This window comes from Balaenoptera acutorostrata, chromosome 4 (genome assembly GCF_949987535.1).
Source record: "Balaenoptera acutorostrata chromosome 4, mBalAcu1.1, whole genome shotgun sequence".
Classification (NCBI taxonomy): domain Eukaryota; kingdom Metazoa; phylum Chordata; class Mammalia; order Artiodactyla; family Balaenopteridae; genus Balaenoptera; species Balaenoptera acutorostrata.
The window spans coordinates 71,664,530-71,681,636 of NC_080067.1; the positions used below are offsets into that span (position 1 = coordinate 71,664,530).

At 38.1% G+C, this 17,107-nt stretch overlaps 1 protein-coding gene across 5 annotated transcripts in view; it reads left to right on the forward strand.

Moving 5' to 3' along the window:
- The window catches only part of LPP (LIM domain containing preferred translocation partner in lipoma), a 711,048-nt gene that overhangs the window by 418,866 nt on the left and 275,075 nt on the right, over positions 1-17,107 (forward strand). The gene's annotated exons all lie outside the window — the stretch shown is intronic.

Below are 17,107 nucleotides of genomic sequence, written 5' to 3' on the forward strand. Positions count from 1 at the left end.
CCCCATGCGGTCATTGCGGGATTTATCTGGGCATTTGCTGAACCTGCTCGCAATTTATTTTTATTTCTTCCGATAGACGTGGATTTGGCACAGGAGAGTGAATTCTTTCTGGAACAGCAGATGTGCCTGGTACACTCGTTTGCTATAACCATTTGTGCTGTGGTTGAAAAAAAAATTTTTTAGGAGTGCAGAATTGTTGAAGGGGGAGGGTTAAAAAACCAGAACCATTTTAGCGATTATGCAAAGTTGGAATGTGAGTAATTTTGCTGCAGTTAGTCATTATGTGCTTTCATAGCTTGTTTTACAAGGATAAAGGGATATGTACAGGTTTGGTGACTAGAGCTCTTATTTGTCTCTAATAGTTGCTTTTTACGAAAACATTTTCTACCCTTTCTCCTACTTGGTGGCAAAAGTGCTCTCTCCCTAGAAATTATACCCTTCTGTGATTCAGCCCTTTTATCTGTCTACAATAACTGGACAAACAGCCTCCATTTCTGAGAACAAATATGTTAGGAGAAAAGAAACTTCATTTTCCCATACAATATATAATACGGATGATGTATATTCAAATCATAATAATGTAGTGATCATTTAAAAATGAGCATTTTTTCTGCAAAAAGGAAAAAAAAAACAGAGCAAACATCTAGTGACTGTGCTATGAGCTTATTGTGCTGTAAATATGGTGTCCTTGCAGCATTTTATTTGAAATATTCAATAGGTCTTAGCAAATTTTTGCTCACCGTATTCTCTGAGAACTGTAACACACCACCTATTCCTTTTCTTTTTACTTGCTTTCGGTCACCCAGATTCCTTTGGACATATGTGAACGAAGGGTCTGTTTGTTTCCACTGAAGCAAATATAGCCACTTGCTCACACTGGTGGCTTCCCTCACTGAATTCCACTACCATTTTGGAAACTCCTGTATGAAAACACAGCAACCCAACCTGTCCCCATTTGAGCCTCGTGGGTGATTTCCATGCAATACTGCCCAGTGTCTATATACTGAGGTTCACTTTTGTTACAAAACAAAACTGGGTTTGTTGCCTTTTGGTAAGCTTGTTACTAAGTCTGGTCATTCTGGTGTGATGGCAGGAACACTGGTATTCGAGTTCCAACAGTGGTCTTGGAAAACTGGATTCTAATTCTGACCTGTCAAGGCCTTATCACCTTGGGCGAATCTTTCCTGAGCCTAGTTTCCTTGAGGAGAAGGTAGAAATTTATGACCTTCAAATTCCTTCAAGCTCTAATACTCTGTGATTCTGTAAAGAATATCATGTATTTTAGTGATATACAAATAAGTCAACTTTATTTCTTCTTATAAATTCCTTTGTGTCTACATCTGCACCAGATAGCTCTCTTCAGACTGTGTCTCAAAGGTGACCACATTTTAACTTCCACCCTGACAGGCAAACTTCGGCAATGAGAAACCCCTATAGGACTTGGGGGTTTCCTGAAAGGATCTCACTCTTTTATTTATCTTTCTGCCTTTTAATGGCTTCTGAGTAGCAACAATAGACTGGAATGGTTGGTTCTATCACGGTAGTTGATTATAACCAAAAGCTACTGAAGCAGCCTCACCACATTTCGTATTACCTACAGCTAAGAAACCTAAAATGCATAAACTAACTCAGAATACTTTTTAAAAATTAGATTGAATTACAAAATCCTCTATCATACTTAAATACCTCTTGGGTAAATAACTAAGGGTTTGGCTTCACAAAGCTGGTGAGAAGGGACTTCCCTGGCGGTCCAGTGGTTAAGACTCCATGCTTCCACTACAGGAGCGTGGGTTCAATCCCTGATCGGGAAACTAAGATCCTGCATGCTGCGTGGCTTGGCAAAAAAAAGCTGGTGGGGAAAGTAGAAGAGTATGGAGTGGTTATCATTTAGCCAACTACTGCCATTCTTGTTTTATTTCATTGAACCTCTCTTTTGTAGAGTTTGTCAATAATGCATTCTTGAAATCATTCATTCATTGAATAAATACGTATGGAGTATATTTTTGCTGGAGTATATGTTGAATAAGAAAGACAAAGTCCTTGCCTGTATGAAGCTCAGAGGGGAAGATAACATTAAAGAAGGAATTGCAAAACAGTGGGCAAGGGCTATCATAAGGGAAGTACGGCCTGTTCAAGGACACCAGTGATGGACACCTTACTGAGACATGGGGACGCAGGACTGACTGGCTTTCCAGAGTGTCATTCATTCGAAACCTGAAGGATGAATACTGGTTAGGAGTTGGGAGGTGAGGCAGGTTGGAAAGCATCCCAGTCGGGTAACTGCAGGATGGCTGGAGCATCAAGTCCCAGGGGGAGGGAAGGAAGAGAGGAGACTGGAAAGCAAAGCGATGGCTGTATCAGGAAAAATAATTGAACTTCATCCTAAGAACAATGGGAACCTTTGGGAGATTTAATAAAAGAAGGCAACGATCGACTTGGATTTTAGGAATATTCTGATTGCAGCAGAGTGTACTAGTGACCAATAAGAGGTCATATTTAAAAATACCTATATCAGCATATGTGTGTATGTATGCAGTATACATATATATGTATATATACATATTGCAGTAAACTAGGGAACCAGTGATGGTGGACAAAACTAGGGTATCAACACATCTCTCTTTCCAGTGAGAACTGGAAAGGCTGAAGGTAATTACGAGATGGAATCAACAACCTTTAAAATACCAAGGGGAGAAAAATTAGTATGGTCATATTTATAACATTCAGTCACATTACTATAAGTCTTTGAAATACCTACTAACCTTAAATATTACTGGTTTACAATTTTATCAGTATACATATGCACTCTTATTTTACTTTTCTTTATAGACCATTGTTTTGAATACCTGTTTCCTTGCTTACCAGTTGTATAACATTCCATCAGAACAATGCACCATGTTTTTCTCAAGCATCCTCTAATATTTTATTTTTAAATATACAATCAATGTAAGTTATGGACATTTTAATGGCTCTTCATTGCCAGTTTACCCACCAAAGGAATTATTCCAACTTCCGGTGCTACCAGTCGTGTAATAATGCACCTGCACAATCATATTCTCACAGAGAGGATGTTTTATTATTTCTTGACTAGGTGCTTCAACTCTAGGTGCTTTTCACTGACCCCCTGGCCTGATGGGAGAAAAGCACAAGCACATAGGCCCTTGAGGGGATGAATCAGTGTATGAGGTCGCTTGCTATCGGAGAAGGCTCTTCTCTTGCCACATCCCTAGATTATAGAAGACACTCAGATTGAATTAACCCTCATCACCATGGCGTTTTATCCAGCACCAGTTCCATGCATGCTAGGGACTAAGTGTTCTGTACTGTGCGGGTATTTATATACATAGGAGCCCTGGACACCTCTCCAAGTCAAAACTGTTGACATACCACCTTATTTGATGTTTACTGGGGGAAAAACACTCCTTAAAATACTGGCTTTCGTGGTTTTAACATGATGACATGCTAGTTTTATGAACATGTGAGTGCAGGGCCTACCTAGGTCATTGCTTCTCGTTGAACAGTTAGGGATTAAGAAAGGAGGACTTCAGGCAGCATCTTGGTGCTCCCAACTGCCTTGATTTTATTTCTGAGGAAACAAGTTGACGTTCTGGCATCCACGTCTTCAGTAGTCCAGGGAGCCCTTTGTCTTCAAAGTATCTTATACCATTCAGAACACTGTGAGAATTAATTAAGTGGAGAGTTTCTAAGACAAAAACTGCCCTGGATTACCACACCAGACTGTACTGCTTTTTCAATTTCAGCCTTCTGAAGTTATTGAGAATAGCCCCTCGCTAGCTGTTGTACGTGTTCCCAAAGCACCGCAGTGTGAAGTGAACAAGTGCTGATACAATGCAGGGAAGTAAGACATCTTTGTGTCTCTCTGACAAGAGCTCTTTGGGGGACTTGTCAGGTGTGTGTGTGTGTGTGTGGTTTAGGTGTCCATCAATGACTGAAAATTAGCATATTAGTAGCGTCCCCATCCCCATATTGGCAGCTTTGTTTTGAACTCAGTGGCACCAGTTAAAATACTGTGATTTTAATTTCAAAAGTAATCTTTGAGATCATTTTAACCATTCACCAGTTTTCCGCTACTATTCATGCGGTAACTTTTTCTTTTAATGTAGAAAATTCAAAAACATATGAAGACAAAAATAAAAATTTCTGTTAATTGTATCAGCTGATGCTATTTTGTAACCTTTTAAAAGTATTTTAAAATCATTTTTAATTTTTCCTATGTCCCTTCCTTTTTTTCTATGTACACACAAACACACCCAAGCTGGGATACTACAATGTCATTTTTTGGTGTCTATTAATTTTTAAAATAATTTATTTCATATAATTTAAAATATATATTTACATGCATATGTATGTATGTATATATGCACACATCAGAGGAATATCTATATATATTTTTCACAATATGTGATTGTGTTAGAAACTTTGTAAAATAGGAAAAGTATATACTCCAAAATCACCCCCTTACATTAACCACTGTTATCATTTTGGGAACAAGTCTTTCTAGCTCTATACGTGTGTATGTGTATATGAGAGATACAGATAGATGCATATATTGATTAACACGTATAAAACAATGTTCCCTAATGTGATTTTAAAATGTATAAAATTGTTGATTTTTCTTTCTTTCTTTTCTTTTTTCCTTTATTTTCTTTTCCCTCCCTCTCTCCCTCCCTCCCTTCCTTCCTTCTTTCCTTTTTACTATAGTAAGATATACATAACAAAATTCACCACCTTAATCATTTTTAAGGATACATTTAAGTGACATTAAGTATATTCACATCGTTGTGCAACCATCACCACCATACATCTTCAGAACTTTTTTTTCCCCCAAACTGAAAATGCATATCAATTAAATAATTACTCCTAATTTCCCCCTCCCCTGACCACCCTGGTAACCACATTCTACTTTGTCTTCATGAATTTGATTACTTTAGGTACCTTATATCATTGGCATCATACAATATATGTCCTTTCGTAACTGGGTTATTTCATTTTAGCATAATGTTTTCATGGTTCATTCATGTTTTAGCATGTTTCAGAATTTCTTTCTTGTTTTAGGCTGAATAATACAACACTGTATGTTTATACTACATTTTGTTTATTCATTCATCTGTCAGTGGATACTTTGGTTGCTCCCACATTTTTGGACATTGTGAATAATTCTGCTATGAACATGGGCATACAGATGCATGTTTGAGTCCCTCCCTTCTATGAGCTCTTTGGGGAATATATCCAGAAGTGGAGTTGCTAGATTGTTGCTATGTTTTGAAACATTTTAATGATACAGTATTCCATTATATGAATATACCATCATTTATTTAACCAATCCCCATGTATTGATTACATAAATTGCATATAATCTTTTACTTTTATAAATTACATTACCATGAACACTTCTTGAAATCAGAAGATTTAAACATCTATGGTTATTTCCTTAGGTTAAATTCTTAAAAGGTACAGACTTTGTTAAGGCTTCTGATACGTATCACCAAATTAACCCACAGATTGCCCATAGGAAGTTTATAGGAACAAATATCACATTGGTTCCTAAGTCTAAATTATATAAACATTGCCCTTTGAAGACAATTGGGATAAAAGCCTCCCATCACCCATAGCCCCCAACTCCAGGTGTGATTCCCTATTCTGCTTAACAACAGAACCTAAAAAGGTGGTTCTTAACTCTGGTATCAACAAAAAATCATTTGTTCCTCCCCTTTTTAATTTCCAGATTTCACTCCCCAAGTGGATGGGTCTAAGATAATTTGTATCTAAAAAGCTCTAAATGCAAGATACTTTGTATTTAAAGAGTGCTCAATGATTCTGTTGTGCAGTCAGACTTGAAAAGCGCTTCTCTCAATGTAGAGTAGCATATTCATATATTGTACTCTTAGTCTATTGGGTTGTTTTCTAGCTCATGGGGTCATCTATCAAGTGGATAGGGTGTGACTCGAATGAGTGAGGAATGGAGCCCTGAGTATTAAACCCTGAATTATGGAAGATAATCAGTGAGGGGACTCAAGAAAGCAAAATTAAGTTATTTTCTATATTAAGGGCTTGGAGAAAATGTGAAGTAATTTTTCTTGAGCAAAAAACAAGTAGCAAATAATGGATGCGTGGCTTTGTAACTGAAATGGGTAAGCCGTGGTTCTTTTTTTTTTTTTTTTTTTCTCACTGTATAAACTCAAACACCAAGCCTGTCCATTCATTTATCCAGTCATGATTTGTTAAGTACCTACCTGGTGTGACTCCTTATGATGAGATCAAGCTCTTTTTGGCCAGTAAAACTCACTGCAGATATTCAGAATTTACTCTTGGAATCACTGGATTTTGAATGTCCTTCTGACTTCTTTTGTAGAGGAATAAATAGTATTAGAAGAGCAAGAAGTGTGAGCACGCTCCCCTCAACTCTGTGCCTTGTCCAGTGAAGCTCACTTCTTGTTTGGGTTATAGAAAGACTCTTATTTGAAGAAAAAGATAGGAGGAGAAAATGACAGTATTCCTAGGTCTTCTTTGTTATTCCGATGAGGAGTCCGTCTGGAGAAGTAATACAAATTTTGCAGTGTCACTCAATTCTAAATAGTGGCAAAGCTGGAATTGTTTTCCCCCCACCCCCGAGCTCTACTGCATGACCCTTCAATTTAATTACTCATCCTCCCTGGTGATATTTCTATCTGCCAGTGTCCTTAACTGAGAATGGAAGTTGCAAAATTTGGCTTCCTGGTGTTTGCAATCAATCAATCAATCAGTCAATAATGAGCAAAGCTTTAAAGTCAGAAGAGGAATGTCGGATCCATTTTTTACACGACAGCAATCAGCTGACACAGTACAGCAGCTGCCTTAGACTATGAACTCTTACTGTATACAGTTCATGTCACTCTATTGTTTCCCAGATAATGACACTGAGTATCACTTGCTGTCTGTTGTCCCATTTACTCCATTATTTTTCTTCTAGGAGAGAAATACTTTTCTGTACCCACATAGACTGAGAAGGCCTCTTGTTTGTGTTTTTGTGAATTTCTCATATGTGGTTTATTTTACTTTTTCTTTACCTGAGAGGGGTAGAATTGTTTTTAAAACTTCTAACTATGGAATAGGCTACCTGGGTTGAGTCCTGGATCTGCCACATGCTAGCTGTGTAACCTTGGGCAGTTACTTAATTTCTCTGTACTTCAGTATCTTCATCTGGGAAATAGGGGTAAGTAGTAGTTTCTGTCTCAAGGGTACTTGTGAGGAGTAAGTATAAACTGCATTGAATACAAAATATTTATGGAAAGTAAATGTTACATAAGTGTTTGCTGTTATTATACATCTTTTTAAAGATACCAGTAGGTATTTTAGTTTGTTTTTACTGCCACAGTGATATACAGATAAAATACATAACTACAAGTGACAAATGGTCATCAGGTCTTGTTCAAATAACTTGAAACAATTGTCATGAAAAGAAAATTGAAGTTGAAATATTTGTAACCCCATCTTCTAACAAATCAACCACCTCTCTTTCCATAGTTTGTCTGGTCCTTGTCCATATGGAAATACCGTTCTGTGTAGCCTCAATTGTATTGTACACATGATTGATTTCCCATTCTATGTTTTTCATTTAATATTTACATTTTCATTTAGCATCTTAAGCATGTTTTCATGTCTTTATAATAGCTGGAATCAAAATGTAATGAAGGAGCTTTGAGTTTTATGTTGCTGTGTATATGTCAGGCTTTAGCTTTTGTATATTTTCCCCTTCTGTTACCTCAGAAAGTTTCCTTTCTCAGTAGAAATCATTTTCGCTCATTACACCAAATTTTGTCGAAAAATTGAATGAATTAAGAATTATTTGAGTCGGGGAGCTGTGGTCTGAAACGCCGCGTTGGAGGCCTCTGCGAGCGGCACCCTATGAGCAAGTGGAACTAGACTGACCACCAAGGGAAAAAAAGCATTCGGCAGCTTCTTTGGTGACCAGCTACGTCGTTTGGCAGCAGCCTCAAGTGCTCACAACTGCACAGAGCAAGGAGCATGCTGAACAGGCATGTTCCAGTTTAAAAAGACAGAGCTTCAAACAAAGGATGCACAAGCTGGCAGATCCTTAGGATTAAATACTGTGAAGTGGTACAGTGGGGAATGCCCTGGGATGTGAAATGGAAGATAACACTTGTAAGACTGGATTGAAGGAGTGAAGATTGTTTGGAAAGCTGATAGAATAGCCACAGGGGAGCTGTGTGGACGAAAGGCTCTTGGTGCTCCAGCCAGGCATCAGGGCCGTGCCTCTGAGGTGGGAGAGCCAACTTCAGAACACTGGTCCACAAGAGACCTCCCAGCTCCACGTAATACCAAACGGCAGGAATCTCCCAGAGATCTCCATCTCAACATCAAGACCCAGCTTCACCCAACGACCAGCAAGCTACAGTGCTGGACACCCTATGCCAAACAACTAGCTAGACAGGAACACAACCCCATCCATTAGCAGAGAGGCTGCCTAAAATCATAATAAGGCCACAAACTCCCCAAAATACACCACCAGACGTGGACGTGCCCACCAGAAAGACAAGATCTAGCCTCAGCCACCAGAACTCAGGCACTAGTTCCCTCCACCAGGAAGCCTACACAACCCACTGAACCAACCTTAGCCACTGGGGACAGATACCAAAAACAACGGGAACTACGAACCTGCAGCCTGTGAAAAGGAGACCCCAAACACAGTAAGATAGGCAAAATGAGACGACAGAAAAACACACAGCAGATGAAGGAGCAGGCTCAAAACACACTGGACTTAACAAATGAAGAGGAAATAGGTAGTCTACCTGAAAAAGAATTCAGAATAATGATAGTAAGGATGATCCAAAATCTTGGAAATAGAATAGACAAAATGCAAGAAACATTTAACAAGGATGTAGAAGAACTAAAGAAGAACCAAGCAATGATGAAGAACACAATAAATGAAATTAAAAATACTCTAGATGGGATCAATAGTAGAATAACTGAGGCAGAAGAAAGGATAAGTGACCTGGAAGATAAAATGGTGGAAATAACTACTACAGAGCAGGATAAAGAAAAAAGAATGAAAAGAACTGAGGACAGTCTCAGGGACCTCTGGGACAACATTAAACGCTCCAACATTCGAATTATAGGGGTCCCAGAAGAAGAAGAGAAAAAGAAAGGGACTGAGAAAATTTTTGAAGAGATTATAGTTGAAAACTTCCCTAATATGGGAAAGGAAATAGTTAATCAAGTCCTGGAAGCACAGAGAGTCCCATACAGGATAAACCCAAGGAGGAACACGCCGAGACACATATTAATCAAACTGTCAAAAATTAAATATAAGGAAAACATATTAAAGGCAGCAAGGGAAAAAAAACAAATAACACACAAGGGAATCCCCATAAGGTTAACATCTGATCTCTCAGCAGAAACTCTGCAAGCCAGAAGGGAGTGGCAGGATATACTTAAAGTGATGAAGGAGAAAAACCTACAACCAAGATTACTCTACCCAGCAAGGATCTCATTCAGATTTGATGGAGAAATTAAAACCTTTACAGACAAGCAAAAGCTGAGAGAGTTCAGCACCACCAAACCAGCTTTACAACAAATGCTAAAGGAAATTCTCTAGGCAAGAAACACAAGAGAAGGAAAACACCTGCAATAACAAACCCAATACATTTAAGAAAATGGGAATAGGAACATACATATCGATAATTACCTTGAATGTAAATGGATTAAATGCTCCCACCAAAAGACACAGGCTGGCTGAATGGATACAAAAACAAGACCCATATATATGCTGTCTACAAGAGACCCACTTCAGACCTAGGGACACATACAGACTGAAAGTGAGGGGATGGAAAAAGATATTCCATGCAAATGGAAATCAAAAGAAAGCTGGAGTAGCAATTCTCATATCAGACAAAATAGACTTTAAAATAAAGACTATTACAAGAGACAAAGAAGGACACTATATAATGATCAAGGGATCGATCCAAGAGGAAGGTATAACAATTGTAAATATTTATGCAACCAACATAGGAGCACCTCAATACATAAGGCAAATACTAACAGCCATAAAAGGGGAAATTGACAGCAACACAATCATAGTAGGGGACTTTAACACCCCACTTTCACCAATGGACAGATCATCCAAAATGAAAATAAATAAGGAAACACAAGCTTTAAATGATACATTAATCAATATGGACTTAATTGATATTTATAGGACATTCCACCCAAAAACAACAGAATACACATTTTTCTCAAGTGCTCATGGAACATTCTCCAGGATAGATCATATCTTGGGTCACAAATCAAGCCTTGGTAAATTTAAGAAAGTTGAAATCGTATCAAGTATCTTTTCCGACCACAACGCTATGAGACTAGATATCAATTACAGGAAAAGATCTGTAAAAAATACAAACACATGGAGGCTACACAATACATTACTTAATAACAAAGTGATTACTGAAGAAATCAAAGGGGAAATCAAAAAATACCTAGAAACAAATGACAATGGAGACACGACGACCCAAAACCTATGGGACACAGCAAAAGCAGTGCTAAGAGGGAAGTTTATAGCAATACAAGCCTACCTCAAGAAACAGGAAACATCTCGAATAAACAACCTAACCTTGCACCTAAAGCAATTAGAGAAAGAAGAACAAAAAAACCCCAAAGCCAGCAGAAGGAAAGAAATTATAAAGATCAGGTCAGAAATAAATGAAAAAGAAATGAAGGAAACAGTAGCAAAAATCAATGAAACTAAAAGCTGGTTCTTTGAGAAGATAAACAAAATTGATAAACCATTAGCCAGACTCATCAAGAGAAAAAGGGAGAAGACTCAGATCAATAGAATTAGAAATGAAAAAGGAGAAGTAACCACTGACACTGCAGAAATACAAAAGATCATGAGAGATTACTACAAGCAACTCTATGCCAATAAAATGGACAACCTGGAGGAAATGGACAGATTCTTAGAAATGCACAAACTTCCGAGACTGAACCAGGAAGAAATAGAAAATATGAACAGACCAATCACAAGCACTGAAATTGAAACTGTGATTAAAAACCTTCCAACAAACAAAAGCCCAGGACCAGATGGCTTCACAGGCGAATTCTATCAAACATTTAGAGAAGAGCTAACACCTATCCTTCTCAAACTCTTCCAAAATATTGCAGAGGGAGGAACACTCCCAAACTCATTCTACGAGGCCACCATCACCCTGATACCAAAACCAGACAAAGATGTCACAAAGAAAGAAAACTACAGGCCAATATCACTGATGAACATAGATGCAAAAATCCTCAACAAAATACTAGCAAACAGAATCCAACAGCACATTAAAAGGATCATACACCATGATCAAGTGGGGTTTATTCCAGGAATGCAAGGATTCTTCAATATACGCAAATCAATCAATGTGATACACCATATTAACAAATTGAAGGAGAAAAACCATATGATCATCTCAATAGATGCAGAGAAAGCTTTCGACAAAATTCAACACCCATTTATGATAAAAGCCCTGCAGAAAGTAGGCATAGAGGGAACTTTCCTCAACATAATAAAGGCCATATATGACAAACCCACAGCCAACATTGTCCTCAATGGTGAAAAACTGAAACCATTTCCACTAAGATCAGGAACAAGACAAGGTTGCCCACTCTCACCACTATTATTCAACATAGTTTTGGAAGTGTTAGCCACAGCAATCAGAGAAGACAAAGAAATAAAAGGAATCCAAATTGGAAAAGAAGAAGTAAAGCTGTCACTATTTGCAGATGACATGATACTATACATAGAGAATCCTAAAGATGCTACCAGAAAACTCCTACAGCTAATCAATGAATTTGGTAAAGTAGCAGGATACAAAATTAATGCACAGAAATCTCTTGCATTTCTATACACTAATGACGAAAAATCTGAAAGTGAAATTAAGAAAACACTCCCATTTACCATTGCAACAGAAAGAATAAAATATCTAGGAATAAACCTACCTAAGGAGACAAAAGACCTGTATGCAGAAAATTATAAGACACTGATGAAAGAAATTAAAGATGATACAAATAGATGGAGAGATATAACATGTTCCTGGATTGGAAGAATCAACATTGTGAAAATGACTCTACTACCCAAAGCAATCTACAGATTCAATGCAATCCCTATCAAACTACCACTGGCATTTTTCACAGAACTAGAACAAAAAATTTCACAATTTGTATGGAAACACAAAAGACCCCGAATAGCCAAAGCAATCTTGAGAACAAAAAATGGAGCTGGGGGAATCAGGCTCCCTGATTTCAGACTATATTACAAAGCTTCAGTAATCAAGACAGTTTGGTACTGGCACAAAAACAGAAATATAGATCAATGGAACAGGATAGAAAGCCCAGAGATAAACCCACACACATATGGTCAACTTATCTTTGATAAAGGAGGCAAGCATATACAGTGGAGAAAAGACAGCCTCTTCAATAAGTGGTGCTGGGAAAATTGGACAGGAACATGTAAAAGTATGAAATTAGAACACTCCCTGACACCATGCACAAAAATAAACTCAAAATGGATTAAAGACCTAAGTGTAAGGGCAGACACTATCAAACTCTTAGAGGAAAACATAGGCAGAACACTCTATGACATACATCACAGCAAGATTCTTTTTGACCCAGCTCCCAGAGAAATGGAAATAAGAACACAAATAAACAAATGGGACCTAATGAAACTTAAAAGCTTTTGCACAGCAAAGGAAACCATAAACAAGACCAAAAGACAACCCTCAGAATGGGAGAAAATATTTGCAAATGAAGCAACTGACAAAGGATTAATCTCCAAAATATACAAGCAACTCATGCAGCTCAATAACAAAAAAACGAACAACCCAATCCAAAAATGGGCAGAAGATCTAAATAGACATTTCTCCAAAGAAGATATACAGATGGCCTACAGACACATGAAAGAATGCTCAACATCATTAATCATTAGAGAAATGCAAATCAAAACTACAATGAGATATCATCTCACACCGGTCAGAATGGCCATCATCAAAAAATCTAGAAACAATAAATGCTGGAGAGGGTGTGGAGGAAAGGGAACACTCTTGCACTGTTGGTGGGAATGCAAATTGATACAGCCACTATGGAGAACAGTATGGAGGTTCCTTAAAAAACTACAAATAGAACTACCATACGACCCAGCAATCCCACTACTGGGCATATACCCTGAGAAAACCATAGGTCAAAAAGAGTCATGTACCAAAATGTTCATTGCAGCTCTATTTACAATAGCCAGGACATGGAAGCAACCTAAATGTCCATCGACAGATGAATGGATAAAGAAGATGTGGCACATATATACAGTGGAATATTACTCAGCCATAAAAAGAAATGAAATGGAGGTATTTGTAATGAGGTGGATGGAGTTAGAGTCTGTCATACAGAGTGAAGTAAGTCAGAAAGAGAAAAACAAATACAGTATGCTAACACATATATATGGAATCTAAGGGAAAAAAAAAAAAAGGCCATGAAGAACCTAGTGGCAAGACGGGAATAAAGACACAGACCTACTAGAGAATGGACTTGAGGATATGGGGAGGGGGAGGGGTGAGATGTGACAGGGTAAGAGAGTGTCATGGACATATATACACTACCAAATGTAAAATAGATAACTAGTGGGAAGCAGCCGCATAGCACAGGGAGATCAGCTCGGTGCTTTGTGGCCGCCTAGGGGGGTGGGATGGGGAGGGTGGGAGGGGGGGAGATGCAAGAGGGAAGAGAGATGGGAACGTATTGTATATGTGTAGCTGATTCACTTTGTTGTAGAGCGGAAGCTAACACACTATTGAGGGGCAATTATACTTCAATAAAGATGTTTGAAAAAAAAAAAAAAAAGAATTATTTGAGTGCAGTGACTTTGATTCCCTTTGTCTTATTGTGACTTTAGCAACTAGCTCAGTGCCTGACACAGAGCAGAATTTCAATAAATTTTTGTTTAATAAATACCTTGGATTCATTAAATTTGAGGAGATTGGGATATTGTAATTATTTGATAGTTAATTCAAAATGTGTTTCTTTTCAGTACATGTTAAAAATTATTTTAAAATGCTTTAGTCTCTTTCTTTTCATGGTACCTTTATTTAAAATTTGCCCTTTGACTATTTCTGTAGGAGTTTGAGCTGGCATCAAGTAGAACTTACGTATACAGTCTGACCATTGAAATGAAAATAAGCACCTCAAATGCTTCTTTGAAAGATAGTAGTGTTAATAAATTCAAAAGGTAAAGTCCTTAAACTGTTTAGAGGGAGGGAGAGACTAATGAGATTACTGTAATTAAGCATGCATAAACACATTATTGACTGGGGGATTTTTGCAGAAACTAATGCCTCTGGCCATAGTACGTCTCCAGTCAAAAATGTGTTAAATAATGTAAATTGATACAGCCACTATGGAGAACAGTATGGAGGTTCCTTAGAAAACTAAAAATAGAACTACCATACGACCCAGCAATCCCACTACTGGGCATATACCCTGAGAAAGCCATAATTCAAAAAGAGTCATGTACCACAATGTTCATTGCAGCACTATTTACAATAGCCAGGACATGGAAGCAACCTAAGTGTCCATCGACAGATGAATGGATAAAGAAGATGTGGCACATATATACAATGGAATCTTACTCAGCCATAAAAAGAAACGAAATTGAGTTATTTGTAGTGAGGTGGATGGAGTTAGAGTCTGTCATACAGAGTGAAGTAAGTCAGAAAGAGAAAAACAAATACGGTATGCTAGTACATATATATGGAATCTAAAAAAAAAAAAAAATGAAAAAATGGTTCTGTTGAACCTAGGGGCAGGACAGGAATAAAGACGCAGACGTAGAGAATGGACTTGAGGACATGGAGAGGGGGAAGGGTAAGCTGGAATGAAGTGAGAGAGTAGCATGGACATATATACACTACCAAATGTAAAATAGATAGCTAGTGGGAAGCAGCTGCATCGCTTGGTGCTTTGTGACCGCCTAGAGGGGTGGGATAGGGAGGGTGGGAGGGAGCCGCAAGAGCGAGGGGCTATGGGGATATATGTATACATATAGCTGATTCACTTTGTTATACAGCAGAAACTAACACAATATTGTAAAGCAATTATACTCCAATAAAGATGTTAAAAAAATGTGTTATATCAGAGTTCCTTGATTGTCAAGTAATAAGAGAAATGAGATAGCTCATATTTTACATATTTGGTTGTAATCTGACAAGAGAAATGCACTTTTCTTGGGAGACCATTACTCATTCATTCAAATGCCTGTTACATGCCTACTATGTACTACGATATGAAAAAGCCAGTGGAAAAGCAGCAGCGAATAAAAGGGACAATCTCTAACTTTATGAGAACAGACATACACAGTGTGATATGTGTAGAAGAGCTCACTGTGCCAGAGGATTTGGGCAAAGGTTCACTGAGGAACCTGACACTCAGGCTGAGACTTCAGGAGTTCTTAGGAATTAGCTAGACATAGAATCCAGAGAGAGGTGGGAAAGCACAGAGGTATAATCCATGAGATAGGAGAGAGTCTAGCACATCAGATATGAAAGGAAGTCAGTGTCAGTAACATGACGTGTACCTCTCGAGGGTGACATGACATGTACCTCTCAAGGAGAGACAGAAGAAATAGATTGAGTCCAAATCACTCTACTAAACCACTGAAGATTTTTAAGCAGGAAAATAATGTGATTAGATCTGCATTTGAGAGAAATCACTCTTCCTACAGAATGAAGGATTCATTGAAGGGGAACAAGCATAGATACTGGGAGACCAGTTTGGATGCTGTTGGATAATTCCTGGTGAGAGGTGGTGGTGTCTTGGAATTGAATTACAGCAGAGGAAATGGTTGAAATGCAGACAACTTTGAGAGATATAGAATTTCCTATTTAGGGAATAGGATCAACAGGATTTGATACTTGAATGGGATGTGAAGGAGAGGCTCAAGAATGACTCCTAGTGTTCTCATTTGAACAGTGCTGGGGTGGATGAGAAAACCAGATGAAAGGCATGAAAAGCAGATTCAAGGAAGGTGATGAAACAGTTTTTAACATTTTGAGCCTGAAGAGCGAATGAGACATCCAAGGAAACACATGAAATAGACAGTGAATATTTGGGTCTAGCATTTCAAGTACAGATGGATTCTAGAGAGAGAACTTCAAGAGAGTCATCATACACAGGAGCTATTTCAAGTTGTGGGCATGGTCCTGGAGAGAGTTAATAGAGGAGAGGAGGTCCTGTGTCAGATAAAAAGGATCTTTATTCAGGGGTGATTGGGCAATATGTTGACTAATGTTGTCAGTAGCACTTTTATAGAAAGATTGGAAAAGTACTTCTAGCAGAAAGCTAGCCAGAGCCTGGGTCCTTGCTGTCACTGTTGAACAGACATAGTGGTTCTTGGCTGCCCTTTCTATTACAAAAGACAAATTTCTATCTATGACCGTGATAATTTGATTTTCTGTAGCTTACAGCTTAACTTCTTCCCAACTTATAAAACATGCAAGTCAGTTATGAAAACACTGTAAGGTATTTGCTTTAATGGAGGTATGTACAAAGCCCATTGGCGGTAAAGCCAGAGGACCATAGAAAACCCCCAAAATCCTTCCAGGGGATTTTTATGTCTTTTTATGTTTTTATTTTTCAATTAATTATTTTGTAAATATCTTCAACATGTAAAGCTCTGTCAGGCTAATGGGAAGAGGATAGGATGTCTCCCTGTCCCCCAGCAGTTTATAGTCTGGTATAGGGGCTAATACATAGTAACTGTTGAATGGATGTCTCCAGACTTCCAGAAAGACATTACAGAAGAGGCACCATTTGATCAGAGACTTAAAGAATCAGTAGGCAACTTCCAGGCAGAAGATAGCTATGTTTGAGCTGCAGATGAGAAACATGGAGGAGAGTCATAAAAAACAAATCATAGACTATAGAAGGATGTGCTGGTGGACAGATATGAGTACACACATGAGTGTATGGTCTATTCCCATCTCTACATAAGCCTAAGATTAGGCTTAATATGCTGTGACTAATATAGGAAATAAGGAGGTGTCTGGACAGAAAGGCAAGGGCTAGATTGGAA